General features: G+C 41.4%; 58 non-coding genes and 15 pseudogenes across 58 annotated transcripts; all 73 read left to right on the plus strand.

Annotated features, from left to right (window-relative positions):
- Positions 1-65: 65 nt before the first annotated feature.
- Positions 66-184, plus strand: LOC135063807 (5S ribosomal RNA). Its single transcript, XR_010250131.1, has one exon. It is a non-coding gene; the product is annotated as a 5S ribosomal RNA (ribosomal RNA).
- A 107-nt stretch (positions 185-291) lies between these two features.
- Positions 292-410, plus strand: LOC134893359 (5S ribosomal RNA; annotated as a pseudogene).
- A 107-nt stretch (positions 411-517) lies between these two features.
- LOC134885023 (5S ribosomal RNA) lies at positions 518-636 on the plus strand. The gene has a single exon (XR_010169151.1). It is a non-coding gene; the product is annotated as a 5S ribosomal RNA (ribosomal RNA).
- A 107-nt stretch (positions 637-743) lies between these two features.
- LOC135059050 (5S ribosomal RNA) lies at positions 744-862 on the plus strand. The gene has a single exon (XR_010245469.1). It is a non-coding gene; the product is annotated as a 5S ribosomal RNA (ribosomal RNA).
- A 107-nt stretch (positions 863-969) lies between these two features.
- LOC135060913 (5S ribosomal RNA) lies at positions 970-1,088 on the plus strand. Its single transcript, XR_010247308.1, has one exon. It is a non-coding gene; the product is annotated as a 5S ribosomal RNA (ribosomal RNA).
- A 107-nt stretch (positions 1,089-1,195) lies between these two features.
- LOC135059168 (5S ribosomal RNA) lies at positions 1,196-1,314 on the plus strand. Its single transcript, XR_010245582.1, has one exon. It is a non-coding gene; the product is annotated as a 5S ribosomal RNA (ribosomal RNA).
- Positions 1,315-1,421: 107 nt separating this feature from the next.
- On the plus strand, positions 1,422-1,560 carry LOC134891503 (5S ribosomal RNA; annotated as a pseudogene).
- A 107-nt stretch (positions 1,561-1,667) lies between these two features.
- On the plus strand, positions 1,668-1,786 carry LOC135059286 (5S ribosomal RNA). The gene has a single exon (XR_010245695.1). It is a non-coding gene; the product is annotated as a 5S ribosomal RNA (ribosomal RNA).
- A 107-nt stretch (positions 1,787-1,893) lies between these two features.
- LOC135060914 (5S ribosomal RNA) lies at positions 1,894-2,012 on the plus strand. Its single transcript, XR_010247309.1, has one exon. It is a non-coding gene; the product is annotated as a 5S ribosomal RNA (ribosomal RNA).
- Positions 2,013-2,119: 107 nt separating this feature from the next.
- Positions 2,120-2,238, plus strand: LOC134891320 (5S ribosomal RNA; annotated as a pseudogene).
- Positions 2,239-2,345: 107 nt separating this feature from the next.
- On the plus strand, positions 2,346-2,464 carry LOC135065008 (5S ribosomal RNA). Its single transcript, XR_010251301.1, has one exon. It is a non-coding gene; the product is annotated as a 5S ribosomal RNA (ribosomal RNA).
- A 107-nt stretch (positions 2,465-2,571) lies between these two features.
- On the plus strand, positions 2,572-2,690 carry LOC135070156 (5S ribosomal RNA). Its single transcript, XR_010256328.1, has one exon. It is a non-coding gene; the product is annotated as a 5S ribosomal RNA (ribosomal RNA).
- A 107-nt stretch (positions 2,691-2,797) lies between these two features.
- On the plus strand, positions 2,798-2,916 carry LOC135066759 (5S ribosomal RNA). The gene has a single exon (XR_010253000.1). It is a non-coding gene; the product is annotated as a 5S ribosomal RNA (ribosomal RNA).
- A 107-nt stretch (positions 2,917-3,023) lies between these two features.
- LOC135067561 (5S ribosomal RNA) lies at positions 3,024-3,142 on the plus strand. The gene has a single exon (XR_010253773.1). It is a non-coding gene; the product is annotated as a 5S ribosomal RNA (ribosomal RNA).
- A 107-nt stretch (positions 3,143-3,249) lies between these two features.
- LOC135059466 (5S ribosomal RNA) lies at positions 3,250-3,368 on the plus strand. The gene has a single exon (XR_010245867.1). It is a non-coding gene; the product is annotated as a 5S ribosomal RNA (ribosomal RNA).
- A 107-nt stretch (positions 3,369-3,475) lies between these two features.
- Positions 3,476-3,594, plus strand: LOC135070068 (5S ribosomal RNA). Its single transcript, XR_010256243.1, has one exon. It is a non-coding gene; the product is annotated as a 5S ribosomal RNA (ribosomal RNA).
- A 107-nt stretch (positions 3,595-3,701) lies between these two features.
- LOC134893068 (5S ribosomal RNA) lies at positions 3,702-3,819 on the plus strand (annotated as a pseudogene).
- A 107-nt stretch (positions 3,820-3,926) lies between these two features.
- On the plus strand, positions 3,927-4,045 carry LOC135063810 (5S ribosomal RNA). Its single transcript, XR_010250133.1, has one exon. It is a non-coding gene; the product is annotated as a 5S ribosomal RNA (ribosomal RNA).
- A 107-nt stretch (positions 4,046-4,152) lies between these two features.
- LOC134897915 (5S ribosomal RNA) lies at positions 4,153-4,270 on the plus strand (annotated as a pseudogene).
- Positions 4,271-4,377: 107 nt separating this feature from the next.
- LOC135069021 (5S ribosomal RNA) lies at positions 4,378-4,496 on the plus strand. The gene has a single exon (XR_010255212.1). It is a non-coding gene; the product is annotated as a 5S ribosomal RNA (ribosomal RNA).
- Positions 4,497-4,603: 107 nt separating this feature from the next.
- On the plus strand, positions 4,604-4,722 carry LOC135059402 (5S ribosomal RNA). The gene has a single exon (XR_010245806.1). It is a non-coding gene; the product is annotated as a 5S ribosomal RNA (ribosomal RNA).
- Positions 4,723-4,829: 107 nt separating this feature from the next.
- On the plus strand, positions 4,830-4,948 carry LOC135060915 (5S ribosomal RNA). Its single transcript, XR_010247311.1, has one exon. It is a non-coding gene; the product is annotated as a 5S ribosomal RNA (ribosomal RNA).
- A 107-nt stretch (positions 4,949-5,055) lies between these two features.
- On the plus strand, positions 5,056-5,174 carry LOC134891321 (5S ribosomal RNA; annotated as a pseudogene).
- Positions 5,175-5,281: 107 nt separating this feature from the next.
- On the plus strand, positions 5,282-5,400 carry LOC135065009 (5S ribosomal RNA). The gene has a single exon (XR_010251302.1). It is a non-coding gene; the product is annotated as a 5S ribosomal RNA (ribosomal RNA).
- A 107-nt stretch (positions 5,401-5,507) lies between these two features.
- LOC135064955 (5S ribosomal RNA) lies at positions 5,508-5,626 on the plus strand. Its single transcript, XR_010251251.1, has one exon. It is a non-coding gene; the product is annotated as a 5S ribosomal RNA (ribosomal RNA).
- Positions 5,627-5,733: 107 nt separating this feature from the next.
- Positions 5,734-5,852, plus strand: LOC135069578 (5S ribosomal RNA). The gene has a single exon (XR_010255757.1). It is a non-coding gene; the product is annotated as a 5S ribosomal RNA (ribosomal RNA).
- A 107-nt stretch (positions 5,853-5,959) lies between these two features.
- On the plus strand, positions 5,960-6,078 carry LOC135067562 (5S ribosomal RNA). The gene has a single exon (XR_010253774.1). It is a non-coding gene; the product is annotated as a 5S ribosomal RNA (ribosomal RNA).
- A 107-nt stretch (positions 6,079-6,185) lies between these two features.
- Positions 6,186-6,304, plus strand: LOC134902009 (5S ribosomal RNA). The gene has a single exon (XR_010175485.1). It is a non-coding gene; the product is annotated as a 5S ribosomal RNA (ribosomal RNA).
- A 107-nt stretch (positions 6,305-6,411) lies between these two features.
- Positions 6,412-6,530, plus strand: LOC134901685 (5S ribosomal RNA). Its single transcript, XR_010175170.1, has one exon. It is a non-coding gene; the product is annotated as a 5S ribosomal RNA (ribosomal RNA).
- A 107-nt stretch (positions 6,531-6,637) lies between these two features.
- LOC134894788 (5S ribosomal RNA) lies at positions 6,638-6,776 on the plus strand (annotated as a pseudogene).
- A 107-nt stretch (positions 6,777-6,883) lies between these two features.
- LOC135059516 (5S ribosomal RNA) lies at positions 6,884-7,002 on the plus strand. Its single transcript, XR_010245920.1, has one exon. It is a non-coding gene; the product is annotated as a 5S ribosomal RNA (ribosomal RNA).
- A 107-nt stretch (positions 7,003-7,109) lies between these two features.
- On the plus strand, positions 7,110-7,228 carry LOC134901788 (5S ribosomal RNA). Its single transcript, XR_010175268.1, has one exon. It is a non-coding gene; the product is annotated as a 5S ribosomal RNA (ribosomal RNA).
- Positions 7,229-7,334: 106 nt separating this feature from the next.
- On the plus strand, positions 7,335-7,453 carry LOC135065010 (5S ribosomal RNA). The gene has a single exon (XR_010251303.1). It is a non-coding gene; the product is annotated as a 5S ribosomal RNA (ribosomal RNA).
- A 107-nt stretch (positions 7,454-7,560) lies between these two features.
- LOC134893197 (5S ribosomal RNA) lies at positions 7,561-7,679 on the plus strand (annotated as a pseudogene).
- A 107-nt stretch (positions 7,680-7,786) lies between these two features.
- Positions 7,787-7,905, plus strand: LOC135066691 (5S ribosomal RNA). The gene has a single exon (XR_010252931.1). It is a non-coding gene; the product is annotated as a 5S ribosomal RNA (ribosomal RNA).
- A 106-nt stretch (positions 7,906-8,011) lies between these two features.
- LOC135065011 (5S ribosomal RNA) lies at positions 8,012-8,130 on the plus strand. Its single transcript, XR_010251304.1, has one exon. It is a non-coding gene; the product is annotated as a 5S ribosomal RNA (ribosomal RNA).
- A 107-nt stretch (positions 8,131-8,237) lies between these two features.
- LOC135066692 (5S ribosomal RNA) lies at positions 8,238-8,356 on the plus strand. Its single transcript, XR_010252932.1, has one exon. It is a non-coding gene; the product is annotated as a 5S ribosomal RNA (ribosomal RNA).
- Positions 8,357-8,462: 106 nt separating this feature from the next.
- Positions 8,463-8,581, plus strand: LOC135059330 (5S ribosomal RNA). Its single transcript, XR_010245736.1, has one exon. It is a non-coding gene; the product is annotated as a 5S ribosomal RNA (ribosomal RNA).
- Positions 8,582-8,688: 107 nt separating this feature from the next.
- LOC135064947 (5S ribosomal RNA) lies at positions 8,689-8,807 on the plus strand. Its single transcript, XR_010251243.1, has one exon. It is a non-coding gene; the product is annotated as a 5S ribosomal RNA (ribosomal RNA).
- A 107-nt stretch (positions 8,808-8,914) lies between these two features.
- On the plus strand, positions 8,915-9,033 carry LOC135063709 (5S ribosomal RNA). Its single transcript, XR_010250034.1, has one exon. It is a non-coding gene; the product is annotated as a 5S ribosomal RNA (ribosomal RNA).
- A 107-nt stretch (positions 9,034-9,140) lies between these two features.
- Positions 9,141-9,259, plus strand: LOC135068007 (5S ribosomal RNA). The gene has a single exon (XR_010254217.1). It is a non-coding gene; the product is annotated as a 5S ribosomal RNA (ribosomal RNA).
- A 107-nt stretch (positions 9,260-9,366) lies between these two features.
- LOC134891322 (5S ribosomal RNA) lies at positions 9,367-9,485 on the plus strand (annotated as a pseudogene).
- Positions 9,486-9,592: 107 nt separating this feature from the next.
- On the plus strand, positions 9,593-9,711 carry LOC135064967 (5S ribosomal RNA). Its single transcript, XR_010251262.1, has one exon. It is a non-coding gene; the product is annotated as a 5S ribosomal RNA (ribosomal RNA).
- A 107-nt stretch (positions 9,712-9,818) lies between these two features.
- LOC134891323 (5S ribosomal RNA) lies at positions 9,819-9,937 on the plus strand (annotated as a pseudogene).
- Positions 9,938-10,044: 107 nt separating this feature from the next.
- LOC135068637 (5S ribosomal RNA) lies at positions 10,045-10,163 on the plus strand. The gene has a single exon (XR_010254833.1). It is a non-coding gene; the product is annotated as a 5S ribosomal RNA (ribosomal RNA).
- A 107-nt stretch (positions 10,164-10,270) lies between these two features.
- On the plus strand, positions 10,271-10,389 carry LOC135060696 (5S ribosomal RNA). Its single transcript, XR_010247089.1, has one exon. It is a non-coding gene; the product is annotated as a 5S ribosomal RNA (ribosomal RNA).
- A 107-nt stretch (positions 10,390-10,496) lies between these two features.
- LOC135069579 (5S ribosomal RNA) lies at positions 10,497-10,615 on the plus strand. Its single transcript, XR_010255758.1, has one exon. It is a non-coding gene; the product is annotated as a 5S ribosomal RNA (ribosomal RNA).
- Positions 10,616-10,722: 107 nt separating this feature from the next.
- LOC135067563 (5S ribosomal RNA) lies at positions 10,723-10,841 on the plus strand. The gene has a single exon (XR_010253775.1). It is a non-coding gene; the product is annotated as a 5S ribosomal RNA (ribosomal RNA).
- Positions 10,842-10,948: 107 nt separating this feature from the next.
- Positions 10,949-11,067, plus strand: LOC134902010 (5S ribosomal RNA). The gene has a single exon (XR_010175487.1). It is a non-coding gene; the product is annotated as a 5S ribosomal RNA (ribosomal RNA).
- Positions 11,068-11,174: 107 nt separating this feature from the next.
- LOC135069833 (5S ribosomal RNA) lies at positions 11,175-11,293 on the plus strand. The gene has a single exon (XR_010256014.1). It is a non-coding gene; the product is annotated as a 5S ribosomal RNA (ribosomal RNA).
- Positions 11,294-11,400: 107 nt separating this feature from the next.
- LOC134891504 (5S ribosomal RNA) lies at positions 11,401-11,539 on the plus strand (annotated as a pseudogene).
- Positions 11,540-11,646: 107 nt separating this feature from the next.
- LOC135070125 (5S ribosomal RNA) lies at positions 11,647-11,765 on the plus strand. The gene has a single exon (XR_010256298.1). It is a non-coding gene; the product is annotated as a 5S ribosomal RNA (ribosomal RNA).
- Positions 11,766-11,872: 107 nt separating this feature from the next.
- LOC135066693 (5S ribosomal RNA) lies at positions 11,873-11,991 on the plus strand. The gene has a single exon (XR_010252933.1). It is a non-coding gene; the product is annotated as a 5S ribosomal RNA (ribosomal RNA).
- A 106-nt stretch (positions 11,992-12,097) lies between these two features.
- Positions 12,098-12,216, plus strand: LOC135065012 (5S ribosomal RNA). Its single transcript, XR_010251305.1, has one exon. It is a non-coding gene; the product is annotated as a 5S ribosomal RNA (ribosomal RNA).
- A 107-nt stretch (positions 12,217-12,323) lies between these two features.
- LOC135066694 (5S ribosomal RNA) lies at positions 12,324-12,442 on the plus strand. The gene has a single exon (XR_010252934.1). It is a non-coding gene; the product is annotated as a 5S ribosomal RNA (ribosomal RNA).
- A 106-nt stretch (positions 12,443-12,548) lies between these two features.
- LOC135059331 (5S ribosomal RNA) lies at positions 12,549-12,667 on the plus strand. Its single transcript, XR_010245737.1, has one exon. It is a non-coding gene; the product is annotated as a 5S ribosomal RNA (ribosomal RNA).
- A 107-nt stretch (positions 12,668-12,774) lies between these two features.
- LOC135064948 (5S ribosomal RNA) lies at positions 12,775-12,893 on the plus strand. The gene has a single exon (XR_010251244.1). It is a non-coding gene; the product is annotated as a 5S ribosomal RNA (ribosomal RNA).
- Positions 12,894-13,000: 107 nt separating this feature from the next.
- On the plus strand, positions 13,001-13,119 carry LOC135063710 (5S ribosomal RNA). Its single transcript, XR_010250035.1, has one exon. It is a non-coding gene; the product is annotated as a 5S ribosomal RNA (ribosomal RNA).
- A 107-nt stretch (positions 13,120-13,226) lies between these two features.
- Positions 13,227-13,345, plus strand: LOC135068008 (5S ribosomal RNA). Its single transcript, XR_010254218.1, has one exon. It is a non-coding gene; the product is annotated as a 5S ribosomal RNA (ribosomal RNA).
- Positions 13,346-13,452: 107 nt separating this feature from the next.
- Positions 13,453-13,571, plus strand: LOC134891324 (5S ribosomal RNA; annotated as a pseudogene).
- Positions 13,572-13,678: 107 nt separating this feature from the next.
- Positions 13,679-13,797, plus strand: LOC135065013 (5S ribosomal RNA). The gene has a single exon (XR_010251306.1). It is a non-coding gene; the product is annotated as a 5S ribosomal RNA (ribosomal RNA).
- Positions 13,798-13,904: 107 nt separating this feature from the next.
- Positions 13,905-14,023, plus strand: LOC135065014 (5S ribosomal RNA). Its single transcript, XR_010251307.1, has one exon. It is a non-coding gene; the product is annotated as a 5S ribosomal RNA (ribosomal RNA).
- A 107-nt stretch (positions 14,024-14,130) lies between these two features.
- Positions 14,131-14,249, plus strand: LOC134884870 (5S ribosomal RNA). Its single transcript, XR_010169001.1, has one exon. It is a non-coding gene; the product is annotated as a 5S ribosomal RNA (ribosomal RNA).
- Positions 14,250-14,356: 107 nt separating this feature from the next.
- Positions 14,357-14,475, plus strand: LOC135067564 (5S ribosomal RNA). The gene has a single exon (XR_010253776.1). It is a non-coding gene; the product is annotated as a 5S ribosomal RNA (ribosomal RNA).
- A 107-nt stretch (positions 14,476-14,582) lies between these two features.
- On the plus strand, positions 14,583-14,701 carry LOC134902011 (5S ribosomal RNA). Its single transcript, XR_010175488.1, has one exon. It is a non-coding gene; the product is annotated as a 5S ribosomal RNA (ribosomal RNA).
- A 107-nt stretch (positions 14,702-14,808) lies between these two features.
- Positions 14,809-14,927, plus strand: LOC135059631 (5S ribosomal RNA). Its single transcript, XR_010246031.1, has one exon. It is a non-coding gene; the product is annotated as a 5S ribosomal RNA (ribosomal RNA).
- Positions 14,928-15,034: 107 nt separating this feature from the next.
- LOC134891506 (5S ribosomal RNA) lies at positions 15,035-15,173 on the plus strand (annotated as a pseudogene).
- Positions 15,174-15,280: 107 nt separating this feature from the next.
- LOC134901820 (5S ribosomal RNA) lies at positions 15,281-15,399 on the plus strand. Its single transcript, XR_010175298.1, has one exon. It is a non-coding gene; the product is annotated as a 5S ribosomal RNA (ribosomal RNA).
- A 107-nt stretch (positions 15,400-15,506) lies between these two features.
- Positions 15,507-15,625, plus strand: LOC135065017 (5S ribosomal RNA). Its single transcript, XR_010251309.1, has one exon. It is a non-coding gene; the product is annotated as a 5S ribosomal RNA (ribosomal RNA).
- Positions 15,626-15,732: 107 nt separating this feature from the next.
- On the plus strand, positions 15,733-15,851 carry LOC134887766 (5S ribosomal RNA; annotated as a pseudogene).
- A 106-nt stretch (positions 15,852-15,957) lies between these two features.
- Positions 15,958-16,076, plus strand: LOC135065018 (5S ribosomal RNA). Its single transcript, XR_010251310.1, has one exon. It is a non-coding gene; the product is annotated as a 5S ribosomal RNA (ribosomal RNA).
- Positions 16,077-16,183: 107 nt separating this feature from the next.
- On the plus strand, positions 16,184-16,302 carry LOC135070861 (5S ribosomal RNA). Its single transcript, XR_010257012.1, has one exon. It is a non-coding gene; the product is annotated as a 5S ribosomal RNA (ribosomal RNA).
- A 106-nt stretch (positions 16,303-16,408) lies between these two features.
- LOC134890921 (5S ribosomal RNA) lies at positions 16,409-16,527 on the plus strand (annotated as a pseudogene).
- The last annotated feature ends 76 nt before the right edge of the window (positions 16,528-16,603 follow it).

Below are 16,603 nucleotides of genomic sequence, written 5' to 3' on the forward strand. Positions count from 1 at the left end.
CAAACGTATTCATTTATGAACCAGTAGTTAGAAGTAGAAAAGTTCTAACAGAAACCACAAAGCTCATCTACAGCCACACCACACTGGATACGCCCAATCTCATCTGATCTTGGAAGCTAAGCAGTATTGGGCCTGGTTAGTACTTGGATGGGAGACCACCTGGGAATACAAGGTGCTGTAGATAATTTTATACTACCAACACCGTTCTGTTGATGCGTTCCATTTTAAAACGTATTCATTTATGAACCAGTAGTTAGAAGTAGAAAAGTTCTAACAGAAACCATAAAGCTTATCTACAGCCACACCACACTGGATACGCCCAATCTCGTCTGATCTTGGAAGCTATGCAGTGTTTGGCCTGGTTAGTACTTGGATGGGAGACCACCTGGGAATACAAGTTGCTGTAGATATTTTTATACTACCAACACCGTTCTGTTGATGCATTCCATTTTCAAACGTATTCATTTATGAACCAGTAGTTAGTAGTAGAAAAGTTCTAACAGAAACCACAAAGCTCATCTATAGCCACACCAAACTGGATATGCCCAATCTCATCTGATCTTGGAAGCTAAGCAGTGTTGGGCCTGGTTAGTACTTGGATGGGAGACCACCTGGGAATACAAGGTGCTGTAGATATTTTTATACTGCCAACACCGTTCTGTTGATGCATTCCATTTTCAAACGTATTCATTTATGAACCAGTAGTTAGAAGTAGAAAAGTTCTAACAGAAACTACAAAGCTCATCTACAGCCACACCACACTGGATACGCCCAATCTCGTCTGATCTTGGAAGCTAAGCAGTGTTGGGCCTTGTTAGTACTTGGATGGGAGACCACCTGGGAATACAAGGTGCTGTAGATATTTTTATACTGCCAACACTGTTCTGTTGATGCATTCCATTTTCAAACGTTTTCATTTATGAACCAGTAGTTAGAAGTAGAAAAGTTCTAACAGAAACCACAAAGCTCATCTACAGCCACACCACACTGGATACGCCCAATCTCGTCTGATCTTGGAAGCTAAGCAGTGTAAGGCCTTGTTAGTACTTGGATGGGAGACCACCTGGGAATACAAGGTGCTGTAGATATTTTAATACTGCCAACACTGTTCTGTTGATGCATTCCATTTTCAAACGTATTCATTTATGAACCTGTAGTTAGAAGTAGAAAAGTTCTAACAGAAACCGCAAAGCTCATCTACAGCCACACCACACTGGATACGCCCAATCTCGTCTGATCTTGGAAGCTAAGCAGTGTTGGGCCTTGTTAGTACTTGGATGGGAGACCACCTGGGAATACAAGGTGCTGTAGATATTTTTATACTGCCAACACTGTTCTGTTGATGCATTCCATTTTCAAACGTATTCATTTATGAACCAGTAGTTAGAAGTAGAAAAGTTCTAACAGAAACCACAAAGCTCATCTACAGCCACACCACACTGGATACGCCCAATCTCATCTGATCTTGGAAGCTAAGCAGTGTTGGGCTTGGTTAAGCAGTGTTGGGCTTGGTTAGTACTTGGATGGGAGACCACCTGGGAATACAAGGTGCTGTAGATATTTTTATACTGCCAACACCGTTCTGTTGATGCATTCCATTTTCAAACTTATTCATTTATGAACCAGTAGTTAGAAGTAGAAAAGTTCTAACAGAAACCACAAAGCTCATCTACAGCCACACCACACTGGATACGCCCAATCTCGTCTGATCTTGGAAGCTAAGCAGTGTTGGGCCTTGTTAGTACTTGGATGGGAGACCACCTGGGAATACAAGGTGCTGTAGATATTTTTATACTGCCAACACTGTTCTGTTGATGCATTCCATTTTCAAACGTTTTCATTTATGAACCAGTAGTTAGAAGTAGAAAAGTTCTAACAGAAACCACAAAGCTCATCTACAGCCACACCACACTGGATACGCCCAATCTCGTCTGATCTTGGAAGCTAAGCAGTGTAAGGCCTTGTTAGTACTTGGATGGGAGACCACCTGGGAATACAAGGTGCTGTAGATATTTTAATACTGCCAACACTGTTCTGTTGATGCATTCCATTTTCAAACGTATTCATTTATGAACCTGTAGTTAGAAGTAGAAAAGTTCTAACAGAAACCACAAAGCTCATCTACAGCAACACAACACTGGATACGCCCAATCTCGTCTGATCTTGGAAGCTAAGCAGTGTTGGGCCTTGTTAGTACTTGGATGGGAGACCACCTGGGAATACAAAGTGTTGTAGATATTTTTATACTGCCAACACCGTTCTGTTGATGCATTCCATTTTCAAACGTATTCATTTATGAACCAGTAGTTAGAAGTAGAAAAGTTCTAACAGAAACCACAAAACTCATCTACAGCCACACCACACTGGATACGCCCAATCTCATCTGATCTTGGAAGCTAAGCAGTGTTGGGCCTGGTTAGTACTTGGATGGGAGACCACCTGGGAATACAAAGTGCTGTAGATATTTTTATACTGCCAACACCGTTCTGTTGATGCATTCCATTTTCAAACGTATTCATTTATGAACCAGTAGTTAGAAGTAGAAAAGTTCTAACAGAAACCACAAAGCTCATCTACAGCCACACCACACTGGATACGCCCAATCTCATCTGATCTTGGAAGCTAAGCAGTGTTGGGCCTGGTTAGAACTTGGATGGGAGACCACCTGGGAATACAAGGTGCTGTAGATAATTTTATACTACCAACACCGTTCTGTTGATGCGTTCCATTTTAAAACGTATTCATTTATGAACCAGTAGTTAGAAGTAGAAAAGTTCTAACAGAAACCATAAAGCTTATCTACAGCCACACCACACTGGATACGCCCAATCTCGTCTGATCTTGGAAGTTAAGCAGTGTTTGGCCTGGTTAGTACTTGGATGGGAGACCACCTGGGAATACAAGGTGCTGTAGATATTTTTATACTACCAACACCGTTCTGTTGATGCATTCCATTTTCAAACGTATTCATTTATGAACCAGTAGTTAGAAGTAGAAAAGTACTAACAGAAACCATAAAGCTCTTCTACAGCCACACCACACTGGATACGCCCAATCTCATCTGATCTTGGAAGCTAAACAGTGTTGGGCCTGGTTAGTACTTGAATGGGAGACCACCTGGGAATACAAGGTGCTGTAGATATTTTTATACTACCAACACCGTTCTGTTGATGCATTCCATTTTAAAACGTATTCATTTATGAACCAGTAGTTAGAAGTAGAAAATTTCCTACAGAAACCGCAAATCTCATCTACAGCCACACTACACTGGATACGCCCAATCTCGTCTGATCTTGGAAGCTAAGCAGTGTAAGGCCTTGTTAGTACTTGGATGGGAGACCACCTGGGAATACAAGGTGCTGTAGATATTTTTATACTGCCAACACTGTTCTGTTGATGCATTCCATTTTCAAACGTATTCATTTATGAACCTGTAGTTAGAAGTAGAAAAGTTCTAACAGAAACCACAAAGCTCATCTACAGCAACACCACACTGGATACGCCCAATCTCGTCTGATCTTGGAAGCTAAGCAGTGTTGGGCCTTGTTAGTACTTGGATGGGAGACCACCTGGGAATACAAAGTGTTGTAGATATTTTTATACTGCCAACACCGTTCTGTTGATGCATTCCATTTTCAAACGTATTCATTTATGAACCAGTAGTTAGAAGTAGAAAAGTTCTAACAGAAACCACAAAACTCATCTACAGCCACACCACACTGGATACGCCCAATCTCATCTGATCTTGGAAGCTAAGCAGTGTTGGGCCTGGTTAGTAATGGATGGGAGACCACCTGGGAATACAAAGTGCTGTAGATATTTTTATACTGCCAACACCGTTCTGTTGATGCATTCCATTTTCAAACGTATTCATTTATGAACCAGTAGTTAGAAGTAGAAAAGTTCTAACAGAAACCACAAAGCTCATCTACAGCCACACCACACTGGATACGCCCAATCTCATCTGATCTTGGAAGCTAAGCAGTATTGGGCCTGGTTAGTACTTGGATGGGAGACCACCTGGGAATACAAGGTGCTGTAGATAATTTTATACTACCAACACCGTTCTGTTGATGCGTTCCATTTTAAAACGTATTCATTTATGAACCAGTAGTTAGAAGTAGAAAAGTTCTAACAGAAACCATAAAGCTTATCTACAGCCACAGCACACTGGATACGCCCAATCTCGTCTGATCTTGGAAGCTATGCAGTGTTTGGCCTGGTTAGTACTTGGATGGGAGACCACCTGGAATACAAGTTGCTGTAGATATTTTTATACTACCAACACCGTTCTGTTGATGCATTCCATTTTCAAACGTATTCATTTATGAACCAGTAGTTAGTAGTAGAAAAGTTCTAACAGAAACCACAAAGCTCATCTACAGCCACACCAAACTGGATATGCCCAATCTCATCTGATCTTGGAAGCTAAGCAGTGTTGGGCCTGGTTAGTACTTGGATGGGAGACCACCTGGGAATACAAGGTGCTGTAGATATTTTTATACTGCCAACACCGTTCTGTTGATGCATTCCATTTTCAAACGTATTCATTTATGAACCAGTAGTTAGAAGTAGAAAAGTTCTAACAGAAACTACAAAGCTCATCTACAGCCACACCACACTGGATACGCCCAATCTCGTCTGATCTTGGAAGCTAAGCAGTGTTGGGCCTTGTTAGTACTTGGATGGGAGACCACCTGGGAATACAAGGTGCTGTAGATATTTTTATACTGCCAACACTGTTCTGTTGATGCATTCCATTTTCAAACGTTTTCATTTATGAACCAGTAGTTAGAAGTAGAAAAGTTCTAACAGAAACCACAAAGCTCATCTACAGCCACACCACACTGGATACGCCCAATCTCGTCTGATCTTGGAAGCTAAGCAGTGTAAGGCCTTGTTAGTACTTGGATGGGAGACCACCTGGGAATACAAGGTGCTGTAGATATTTTAATACTGCCAACACTGTTCTGTTGATGCATTCCATTTTCAACCGTATTCATTTATGAACCTGTAGTTAGAAGTAGAAAAGTTCTAACAGAAACCACAAAGCTCATCTACAGCAACACAACACTGGATACGCCCAATCTCGTCTGATCTTGGAAGCTAAGCAGTGTTGGGCCTTGTTAGTACTTGGATGGGAGACCACCTGGGAATACAAAGTGTTGTAGATATTTTTATACTGCCAACACCGTTCTGTTGATGCATTCCATTTTCAAACGTATTCATTTATGAACCAGTAGTTAGAAGTAGAAAAGTTCTAACAGAAACCACAAAACTCATCTACAGCCACACCACACTGGATACGCCCAATCTCATCTGATCTTGGAAGCTAAGCAGTGTTGGGCCTGGTTAGTACTTGGATGGGAGACCACCTGGGAATACAAAGTGCTGTAGATATTTTTATACTGCCAACACCGTTCTGTTGATGCATTCCATTTTCAAACGTATTCATTTATGAACCAGTAGTTAGAAGTAGAAAAGTTCTAACAGAAACCACAAAGCTCATCTACAGCCACACCACACTGGATACGCCCAATCTCATCTGATCTTGGAAGCTAAGCAGTGTTGGGCCTGGTTAGTACTTGGATGGGAGACCACCTGGGAATACAAGGTGCTGTAGATAATTTTATACTACCAACACCGTTCTGTTGATGCGTTCCATTTTAAAACGTATTCATTTATGAACCAGTAGTTAGAAGTAGAAAAGTTCTAACAGAAACCATAAAGCTTATCTACAGCCACACCACACTGGATACGCCCAATCTCGTCTGATCTTGGAAGCTAAGCAGTGTTTGGCCTGGTTAGTACTTGGATGGGAGACCACCTGGGAATACAAGGTGCTGTAGATATTTTTATACTACCAACACCGTTCTGTTGATGCATTCCATTTTCAAACGTATTCATTTATGAACCAGTAGTTAGAAGTAGAAAAGTACTAACAGAAACCATAAAGCTCTTCTACAGCCACACCACACTGGATACGCCCAATCTCATCTGATCTTGGAAGCTAAACAGTGTTGGGCCTGGTTAGTACTTGAATGGGAGACCACCTGGGAATACAAGGTGCTGTAGATATTTTTATACTACCAACACCGTTCTGTTGATGCATTCCATTTTAAAACGTATTCATTTATGAACCAGTAGTTAGAAGTAGAAAAGTTCTAACAGAAACCATAAAGCTTATCTACAGCCACACCACACTGGATACGCCCAATCTCATCTGATCTTGGAAGCTAAACAGTGTTGGGCCTGGTTAGTACTTGGATGGGAGACCACCTGGGAATACAAGGTGCTGTAGATATTTTTATACTACCAACACCGTTCTGTTGATGCATTCCATTTTCAATCGTATTCATTTATGAACCAGTAGTTAGAAGTAGAAAAGTTCTAACAGAAACCGCAAAGCTCATCTACAGCCACACCACACTGGATACGCCCAATCTCGTCTGATCTTGGAAGTTAAGCAGTGTTGGGCCTTGTTAGTACTTGGATGGGAGACCACCTGGGAATACAAGGTGCTGTAGATATTTTTATACTGCCAACACTGTTCTGTTGATGCATTCCATTTTCAAACGTATTCATTTATGAACCAGTAGTTAGAAGTAGAAAAGTTCTAACAGAAACCACAAAGCTCATCTACAGCCACACCACACTGGATACGCCCAATCTCATCTGATCTTGGAAGCTAAGCAGTGTTGGGCTTGGTTAAGCAGTGTTGAGCTTGGTTAGTACTTGGATGGGAGACCACCTGGGAATACAAGGTGCTGTAGATATTTTTATACTGCCAACACCGTTCTGTTGATGCATTCCATTTTCAAACTTATTCATTTATGAACCAGTAGTTAGAAGTAGAAAAGTTCTAACAGAAACCACAAAGCTCATCTACAGCCACACCACACTGGATACGCCCAATCTCGTCTGATCTTGGAAGCTAAGCAGTGTTGGGCCTTGTTAGTACTTGGATGGGAGACCACCTGGGAATACAAGGTGCTGTAGATATTTTTATACTGCCAACACTGTTCTGTTGATGCATTCCATTTTCAAACGTTTTCATTTATGAACCAGTAGTTAGAAGTAGAAAAGTTCTAACAGAAACCACAAAGCTCATCTATAGCCACACCACACTGGATACGCCCAATCTCATCTGATCTTGGAAGCTAAGCAGTGTTGGGCCTGGTTAGTACTTGGATGGGAGACCACCTGGGAATACAAGGTGCTGTAGATATTTTATACTGCCAACACCGTTCTGTTGATGCATTCCTTTTTCAAACGTGTTCATTTATGAACCAGTAGTTAGAAGTATAAAAGTTCTAACAGAAACCACAAAGCTCATCTACAGCCACACCACACTGGATACGCCCAATCTCATCTGATCTTGGAAGCTAAGCAGTGTTGGGCCTGGTTAGTACTTGGATGGGAGACCACCTGGGAATACAAAGTGCTGTAGATATTTTTATACTGCCAACACTGTTCTGTTGATGCATTCCATTTTCAAACGTATTAATTTATGAACCAGTAGTTAGAAGTAGAAAAGTTCTAACAGAAACCAGAAAGTTCATCTACAGCAGCACCACACTGGATACGCCCAATCTCATCTGATCTTGGAAGCTAAGCAGTGTTGGGCCTGGTTAGTACTTGGATGGGAGACCACCTGGGAATACAAAGTCCTGTAGATATTTTTATACTGCCAACACCGTTCTGTTGATGCATTCCATTTTCAAACGTATTCATTTATGAACCAGTAGTTAGAAGTAGAAAAGTTCTAACAGAAACCAGAAAGTTCATCTACAGCAGCACCACACTGGATACGCCCAATCTCATCTGATCTTGGAAGCTAAGCAGTGTTGGGCCTGGTTAGTACTTGGATGGGAGACCACCTGGGAATACAAGGTGCTGTAGATATTTTATACTGCCAACACCGTTCTGTTGATGCATTCCTTTTTCAAACGTGTTCATTTATGAACCAGTAGTTAGAAGTATAAAAGTTCTAACAGAAACCACAAAGCTCATCTACAGCCACACCACACTGGATACGCCCAATCTCATCTGATCTTGGAAGCTAAGCAGTGTTGGGCCTGGTTAGTACTTGGATGGGAGACCACCTGGGAATACAAAGTGCTGTAGATATTTTTATACTGCCAACACTGTTCTGTTGATGCATTCCATTTTCAAACGTATTAATTTATGAACCAGTAGTTAGAAGTAGAAAAGTTCTAACAGAAACCAGAAAGTTCATCTACAGCAGCACCACACTGGATACGCCCAATCTCATCTGATCTTGGAAGCTAAGCAGTGTTGGGCCTGGTTAGTACTTGGATGGGAGACCACCTGGGAATACAAGGTGCTGTAGATATTTTATACAGCCAACACCGTTCTGTTGATGCATTCCATTTTCAAACGTATTCATTTATGAACCAGTAGTTAGAAGTATAAAAGTTCTAACAGAAACCACAAAGCTCATCTACAGCCACACCATACTGGATACGCCCAATCTCATCTGATCTTGGAAGCTAAGCAGTGTTGGGCCTGGTTAGTACTTGGATGGGAGACCACCTGGGAATACAAGGTGCTGTAGATATTTTTATACTGCCAACACCGTTCTGTTGATGCATTCCATTTTCAAACGTATTCATTTATGAACCAGTAGTTAGAAGTAGAAAAGTTCTAACAGAAACCACAAAGCTCATCTACAGCCACACCACACTGGATACGCCCAATCTCATCTGATCTTGGAAGCTAAGCAGTGTTGGGCCTGGTTAGTACTTGGATGGGAGACCACCTGGGAATACAAGGTGATGTAGATATTTTTATACTGCCAACACCGTTCTGTTGATGCATTCCATTTTCAAACGTATTCATTTATGAACCAGTAGTTAGAAGTAGAAAAGCTCTAACAGAAACCACAAAGCTCATCTACAGCCACACCACACTGGATACGCCCAATCTTATCTGATCTTGGAAGCTAAGCAGTGTTGGGCCTGGTTAGTACTTGGATGGGAGACCACCTGGGAATACAAGGTGCTGTAGATATTTTTATACTACCAACACCGTTCAGTTGATGCATTCCATTTTCAAACGTATTCATTTATGAACCAGTAGTTAGAAGAAGAAAAGTACTAACAGAAACCATAAAGCTCTTCTACAGCCACACCACACTGGATATGCCCAATCTCATCTGATCTTGGAAGCTAAGCAGTGTAAGGCCTTGTTAGTACTTGGATGGGAGACCACCTGGGAATACAAGGTGCTGTAGATATTTTAATACTGCCAACACTGTTCTGTTGATGCATTCCATTTTCAAACGTATTCATTTATGAACCTGTAGTTAGAAGTAGAAAAGTTCTAACAGAAACCACAAAGCTCATCTACAGCAACACAACACTGGATACGCCCAATCTCGTCTGATCTTGGAAGCTAAGCAGTGTTGGGCCTTGTTAGTACTTGGATGGGAGACCACCTGGGAATACAAAGTGTTGTAGATATTTTTATACTGCCAACACCGTTCTGTTGATGCATTCCATTTTCAAACGTATTCATTTATGAACCAGTAGTTAGAAGTAGAAAAGTTCTAACAGAAACCACAAAACTCATCTACAGCCACACCACACTGGATACGCCCAATCTCATCTGATCTTGGAAGCTAAGCAGTGTTGGGCCTGGTTAGTACTTGGATGGGAGACCACCTGGGAATACAAGGTGCTGTAGATATTTTAATACTGCCAACACTGTTCTGTTGATGCATTCCATTTTCAACCGTATTCATTTATGAACCTGTAGTTAGAAGTAGAAAAGTTCTAACAGAAACCACAAAGCTCATCTACAGCAACACAACACTGGATACGCCCAATCTCGTCTGATCTTGGAAGCTAAGCAGTGTTGGGCCTTGTTAGTACTTGGATGGGAGACCACCTGGGAATACAAAGTGTTGTAGATATTTTTATACTGCCAACACCGTTCTGTTGATGCATTCCATTTTCAAACGTATTCATTTATGAACCAGTAGTTAGAAGTAGAAAAGTTCTAACAGAAACCACAAAACTCATTTACAGCCACACCACACTGGATACGCCCAATCTCATCTGATCTTGGAAGCTAAGCAGTGTTGGGCCTGGTTAGTACTTGGATGGGAGACCACCTGGGAATACAAAGTGCTGTAGATATTTTTATACTGCCAACACCGTTCTGTTGATGCATTCCATTTTCAAACGTATTCATTTATGAACCAGTAGTTAGAAGTAGAAAAGTTCTAACAGAAACCACAAAGCTCATCTACAGCCACACTACACTGGATACGCCCAATCTCATCTGATCTTGGAAGCTAAGCAGTGTTGGGCCTGGTTAGTACTTGGATGGGAGACCACCTGGGAATACAAGGTGCTGTAGATAATTTTATACTACCAACACCGTTCTGTTGATGCGTTCCATTTTAAAACGTATTCATTTATGAACCAGTAGTTAGAAGTAGAAAAGTTCTAACAGAAACCATAAAGCTTATCTACAGCCACACCACACTGGATACGCCCAATCTCGTCTGATCTTGGAAGCTAAGCAGTGTTTGGCCTGGTTAGTACTTGGATGGGAGACCACCTGGGAATACAAGGTGCTGTAGATATTTTTATACTACCAACACCGTTCTGTTGATGCATTCCATTTTCAAACGTATTCATTTATGAACCAGTAGTTAGAAGTAGAAAAGTACTAACAGAAACCATAAAGCTCTTCTACAGCCACACCACACTGGATACGCCCAATCTCATCTGATCTTGGAAGCTAAACAGTGTTGGGCCTGGTTAGTACTTGAATGGGAGACCACCTGGGAATACAAGGTGCTGTAGATATTTTTATACTACCAACACCGTTCTGTTGATGCATTCCATTTTAAAACGTATTCATTTATGAACCAGTAGTTAGAAGTAGAAAAGTTCTAACAGAAACCATAAAGCTTATCTACAGCCACACCACACTGGATACGCCCAATCTCATCTGATCTTGGAAGCTAAACAGTGTTGGGCCTGGTTAGTACTTGGATGGGAGACCACCTGGGAATACAAGGTGCTGTAGATATTTTTATACTACCAACACCGTTCTGTTGATGCATTCCATTTTCAATCGTATTCATTTATGAACCAGTAGTTAGAAGTAGAAAAGTTCTAACAGAAACCGCAAAGCTCATCTACAGCCACACCACACTGGATACACCCAATCTCGTCTGATCTTGGAAGCTAAGCAGTGTTGGGCCTTGTTAGTACTTGGATGGGAGACCACCTGGGAATACAAGGTGCTGTAGATATTTTTATACTGCCAACACTGTTCTGTTGATGCATTCCATTTTCAAACGTATTCATTTATGAACCAGTAGTTAGAAGTAGAAAAGTTCTAACAGAAACCACAAAGCTCATCTACAGCCACACCACACTGGATACGCCCAATCTCATCTGATCTTGGAAGCTAAGCAGTGTTGGGCTTGGTTAAGCAGTGTTGGGCTTGGTTAGTACTTGGATGGGAGACCACCTGGGAATACAAGGTGCTGTAGATATTTTTATACTGCCAACACCGTTCTGTTGATGCATTCCATTTTCAAACTTATTCATTTATGAACCAGTAGTTAGAAGTAGAAAAGTTCTAACAGAAACCACAAAGCTCATCTATAGCCACACCTCACTGGATACGCCCAATCTCATCTGATCTTGGAAGCTAAGCAGTGTTGGGCCTGGTTAGTACTTGGATGGGAGACCACCTGGGAATACAAAGTGCTGTAGATATTTTTATACTGCCAACACCGTTCTGTTGATGCATTCCATTTTCAAACGTATTCATTTATGAACCAGTAGTTAGAAGTAGAAAAGTTCTAACAGAAACCAGAAAGTTCATCTACAGCAGCACCACACTGGATACGCCCAATCTCATCTGATCTTGGAAGCTAAGCAGTGTTGGGCCTGGTTAGTACTTGGATGGGAGACCACCTGGGAATACAAGGTGCTGTAGATATTTTATACTGCCAACACCGTTCTGTTGATGCATTCCATTTTCAAACGTGTTCATTTATGAACCAGTAGTTAGAAGTATAAAAGTTCTAACAGAAACCACAAAGCTCATCTACAGCCACACCACACTGGATACGCCCAATCTCATCTGATCTTGGAAGCTAAGCAGTGTTGGGCCTGGTTAGTACTTGGATGGGAGACCACCTGGGAATACAAAGTGCTGTAGATATTTTTATACTGCCAACACTGTTCTGTTGATGCATTCCATTTTCAAACGTATTAATTTATGAACCAGTAGTTAGAAGTAGAAAAGTTCTAACAGAAACCAGAAAGTTCATCTACAGCAGCACCACACTGGATACGCCCAATCTCATCTGATCTTGGAAGCTAAGCAGTGTTGGGCCTGGTTAGTACTTGGATGGGAGACCACCTGGGAATACAAGGTGCTGTAGATATTTTATACAGCCAACACCGTTCTGTTGATGCATTCCATTTTCAAACGTATTCATTTATGAACCAGTAGTTAGAAGTATAAAAGTTCTAACAGAAACCACAAAGCTCATCTACAGCCACACCATACTGGATACGCCCAATCTCATCTGATCTTGGAAGCTAAGCAGTGTTGGGCCTGGTTAGTACTTGGATGGGAGACCACCTGGGAATACAAGGTGCTGTAGATATTTTTATACTGCCAACACCGTTCTGTTGATGCATTCCATTTTCAAACGTATTCATTTATGAACCAGTAGTTAGAAGTAGAAAAGTTCTAACAGAAACCACAAAGCTCATCTACAGCCACACCACACTGGATACGCCCAATCTCATCTGATCTTGGAAGCTAAGCAGTGTTGGGCCTGGTTAGTACTTGGATGGGAGACCACCTGGGAATACAAGGTGATGTAGATATTTTTATACTGCCAACACCGTTCTGTTGATGCATTCCATTTTCAAACGTATTCATTTATGAACCAGTAGTTAGAAGTAGAAAAGCTCTAACAGAAACCACAAAGCTCATCTACAGCCACACCACACTGGATACGCCCAATCTTATCTGATCTTGGAAGCTAAGCAGTGTTGGGCCTGGTTAGTACTTGGATGGGAGACCACCTGGGAATACAAGGTGCTGTAGATATTTTTATACTACCAACACCGTTCAGTTGATGCATTCCATTTTCAAACGTATTCATTTATGAACCAGTAGTTAGAAGAAGAAAAGTACTAACAGAAACCATAAAGCTCTTCTACAGCCACACCACACTGGATATGCCCAATCTCATCTGATCTTGGAAGCTAAGCAGTGTAAGGCCTTGTTAGTACTTGGATGGGAGACCACCTGGGAATACAAGGTGCTGTAGATATTTTAATACTGCCAACACTGTTCTGTTGATGCATTCCATTTTCAAACGTATTCATTTATGAACCTGTAGTTAGAAGTAGAAAAGTTCTAACAGAAACCACAAAGCTCATCTACAGCAACACAACACTGGATACGCCCAATCTCGTCTGATCTTGGAAGCTAAGCAGTGTTGGGCCTTGTTAGTACTTGGATGGGAGACCACCTGGGAATACAAAGTGTTGTAGATATTTTTATACTGCCAACACCGTTCTGTTGATGCATTCCATTTTCAAACGTATTCATTTATGAACCAGTAGTTAGAAGTAGAAAAGTTCTAACAGAAACCACAAAACTCATCTACAGCCACACCACACTGGATACGCCCAATCTCATCTGATCTTGGAAGCTAAGCAGTGTTGGGCCTGGTTAGTACTTGGATGGGAGACCACCTGGGAATACAAAGTGCTGTAGATATTTTTATACTGCCAACACCGTTCTGTTGATGCATTCCATTTTCAAACGTATTCATTTATGAACCAGTAGTTAGAAGTAGAAAAGTTCTAACAGAAACCACAAAGCTCATCTACAGCCACACCACACTGGATACGCCCAATCTCATCTGATCTTGGAAGCTAAGCAGTGTTGGGCCTGGTTAGTACTTGGATGGGAGACCACCTGGGAATACAAAGTGCTGTAGATAATTTTATACTACCAACACCGTTCTGTTGATGCGTTCCATTTTAAAACGTATTCATTTATGAACCAGTAGTTAGAAGTAGAAAAGTTCTAACAGAAACCATAAAGCTTATCTACAGCCACACCACACTGGATACGCCCAATCTCGTCTGATCTTGGAAGCTAAGCAGTGTTTGGCCTGGTTAGTACTTGGATGGGAGACCATCTGGGAATACAAGGTGCTGTAGATATTTTTATACTACCAACACCGTTCTGTTGATGCATTCCATTTTCAAACGTATTCATTTATGAACCAGTAGTTAGAAGTAGAAAAGTACTAACAGAAACCATAAAGCTCTTCTACAGCCACACCACACTGGATACGCCCAATCTCATCTGATCTTGGAAGCTAAACAGTGTTGGGCCTGGTTAGTACTTGAATGGGAGACCACCTGGGAATACAAGGTGCTGTAGATATTTTTATACTACCAACACCGTTCTGTTGATGCATTCCATTTTAAAACGTATTCATTTATGAACCAGTAGTTAGAAGTAGAAAAGTTCTAACAGAAACCATAAAGCTTATCTACAGCCACACCACACTGGATACGCCCAATCTCATCTGATCTTGGAAGCTAAACAGTGTTGGGCCTGGTTAGTACTTGGATGGGAGACCACCTGGGAATACAAGGTGCTGTAGATATTTTTATACTACCAACACCGTTCTGTTGATGCATTCCATTTTCAAACGTATTCATTTATGAACCAGTAGTTAGAAGTAGAAAAGTTCTAACAGAAACCGCAAAGCTCATCTACAGCCACACCACACTGGATACGCCCAATCTCGTCTGATCTTGGAAGCTAAGCAGTGTTGGGCCTTGTTAGTACTTGGATGGGAGACCACCTGGGAATACAAGGTGCTGTAGATATTTTTATACTGCCAACACTGTTCTGTTGATGCATTCCATTTTCAAACGTATTCATTTATGAACCAGTAGTTAGAAGTAGAAAAGTTCTAACAGAAACCACAAAGCTCATCTACAGCCACACCACACTGGATACGCCCAATCTCATCTGATCTTGGAAGCTAAGCAGTGTTGGGCTTGGTTAAGCAGTGTTGGGCTTGGTTAGTACTTGGATGGGAGACCACCTGGGAATACAAGGTGCTGTAGATATTTTTATACTGCCAACACCGTTCTGTTGATGCATTCCATTTTCAAACTTATTCATTTATGAACCAGTAGTTAGAAGTAGAAAAGTTCTAACAGAAACCACAAAGCTCATCTACAACCACACCACACTGGATACGCCCAATCTCGTCTGATCTTGGAAGCTAAGCAGTGTTGGGCCTTGTTAGTACTTGGATGGGAGACCACCTGGGAATACAAGGTGCTGTAGATATTTTTATACTGCCAACACTGTTCTGTTGATGCATTCCATTTTCAAACGTTTTCATTTATGAACCAGTAGTTAGAAGTAGAAAAGTTCTAACAGAAACCACAAAGCTCATCTACAGCCACACCACACTGGATACGCCCAATCTCATCTGATCTTGGAAGCTAAGCAGTGTTGGGCCTGGTTAGTACTTGGATGGGAGACCACCTGGGAATACAAAGTGCTGTAGATATTTTTATACTGCCAACACCGTTCTGTTGATGCATTCCATTTTCAAACGTATTCATTTATGAACCAGTAGTTAGAAGTAGAAAAGTTCTAACAGAAACCAGAAAGTTCATCTACAGCAGCACCACACTGGATACGCCCAATCTCATCTGATCTTGGAAGCTAAGCAGTGTTGGGCCTGGTTAGTACTTGGATGGGAGACCACCTGGGAATACAAGGTGCTGTACATATTTTATACTGCCAACACCGTTCTGTTGATGCATTCCATTTTCAAACGTGTTCATTTATGAACCAGTAGTTAGAAGTATAAAAGTTCTAACAGAAACCACAAAGCTCATCTACAGCCACACCACACTGGATACGCCCAATCTCATCTGATCTTGGAAGCTAAGCAGTGTTGGGCCTGGTTAGTACTTGGATGGGAGACCACCTGGGAATACAAAGTGCTGTAGATATTTTTATACTGCCAACACTGTTCTGTTGATGCATTCCATTTTCAAACGTATTAATTTATGAACCAGTAGTTAGAAGTAGAAAAGTTCTAACAGAAACCAGAAAGTTCATCTACAGCAGCACCATACTGGATACGCCCAATCTCATCTGATCTTGGAAGCTAAGCAGTGTTGGGCCTGGTTAGTACTTGGATGGGAGACCACCTGGGAATACAAGGTGCTGTAGATATTTTATACTGCCAACACCGTTCTGTTGATGCATTCCATTTTCAAACGTATTCATTTATGAACCAGTAGTTAGAAGTATAAAAGTTCTAACAGAAACCACAAAGCTCATCTACAGCCACACCATACTGGATACGCCCAATCTCATCTGATCTTGGAAGCTAAGCAGTGTTGAGCCTGGTTAGTACTTGGATGGGAGACCACCTGGGAATACAAAGTGCTGTAGATGTTTTTATACTGCCAACACCGTTCTGTTGATGCATTCCATTTTCAAACGTATTCATTTATGAACCAGTAGTTAGAAG

This window comes from Pseudophryne corroboree, chromosome 3, assembly GCF_028390025.1.
Source record: "Pseudophryne corroboree isolate aPseCor3 chromosome 3, aPseCor3.hap2, whole genome shotgun sequence".
Taxonomy (NCBI): Eukaryota; Metazoa; Chordata; class Amphibia; order Anura; family Myobatrachidae; genus Pseudophryne; species Pseudophryne corroboree.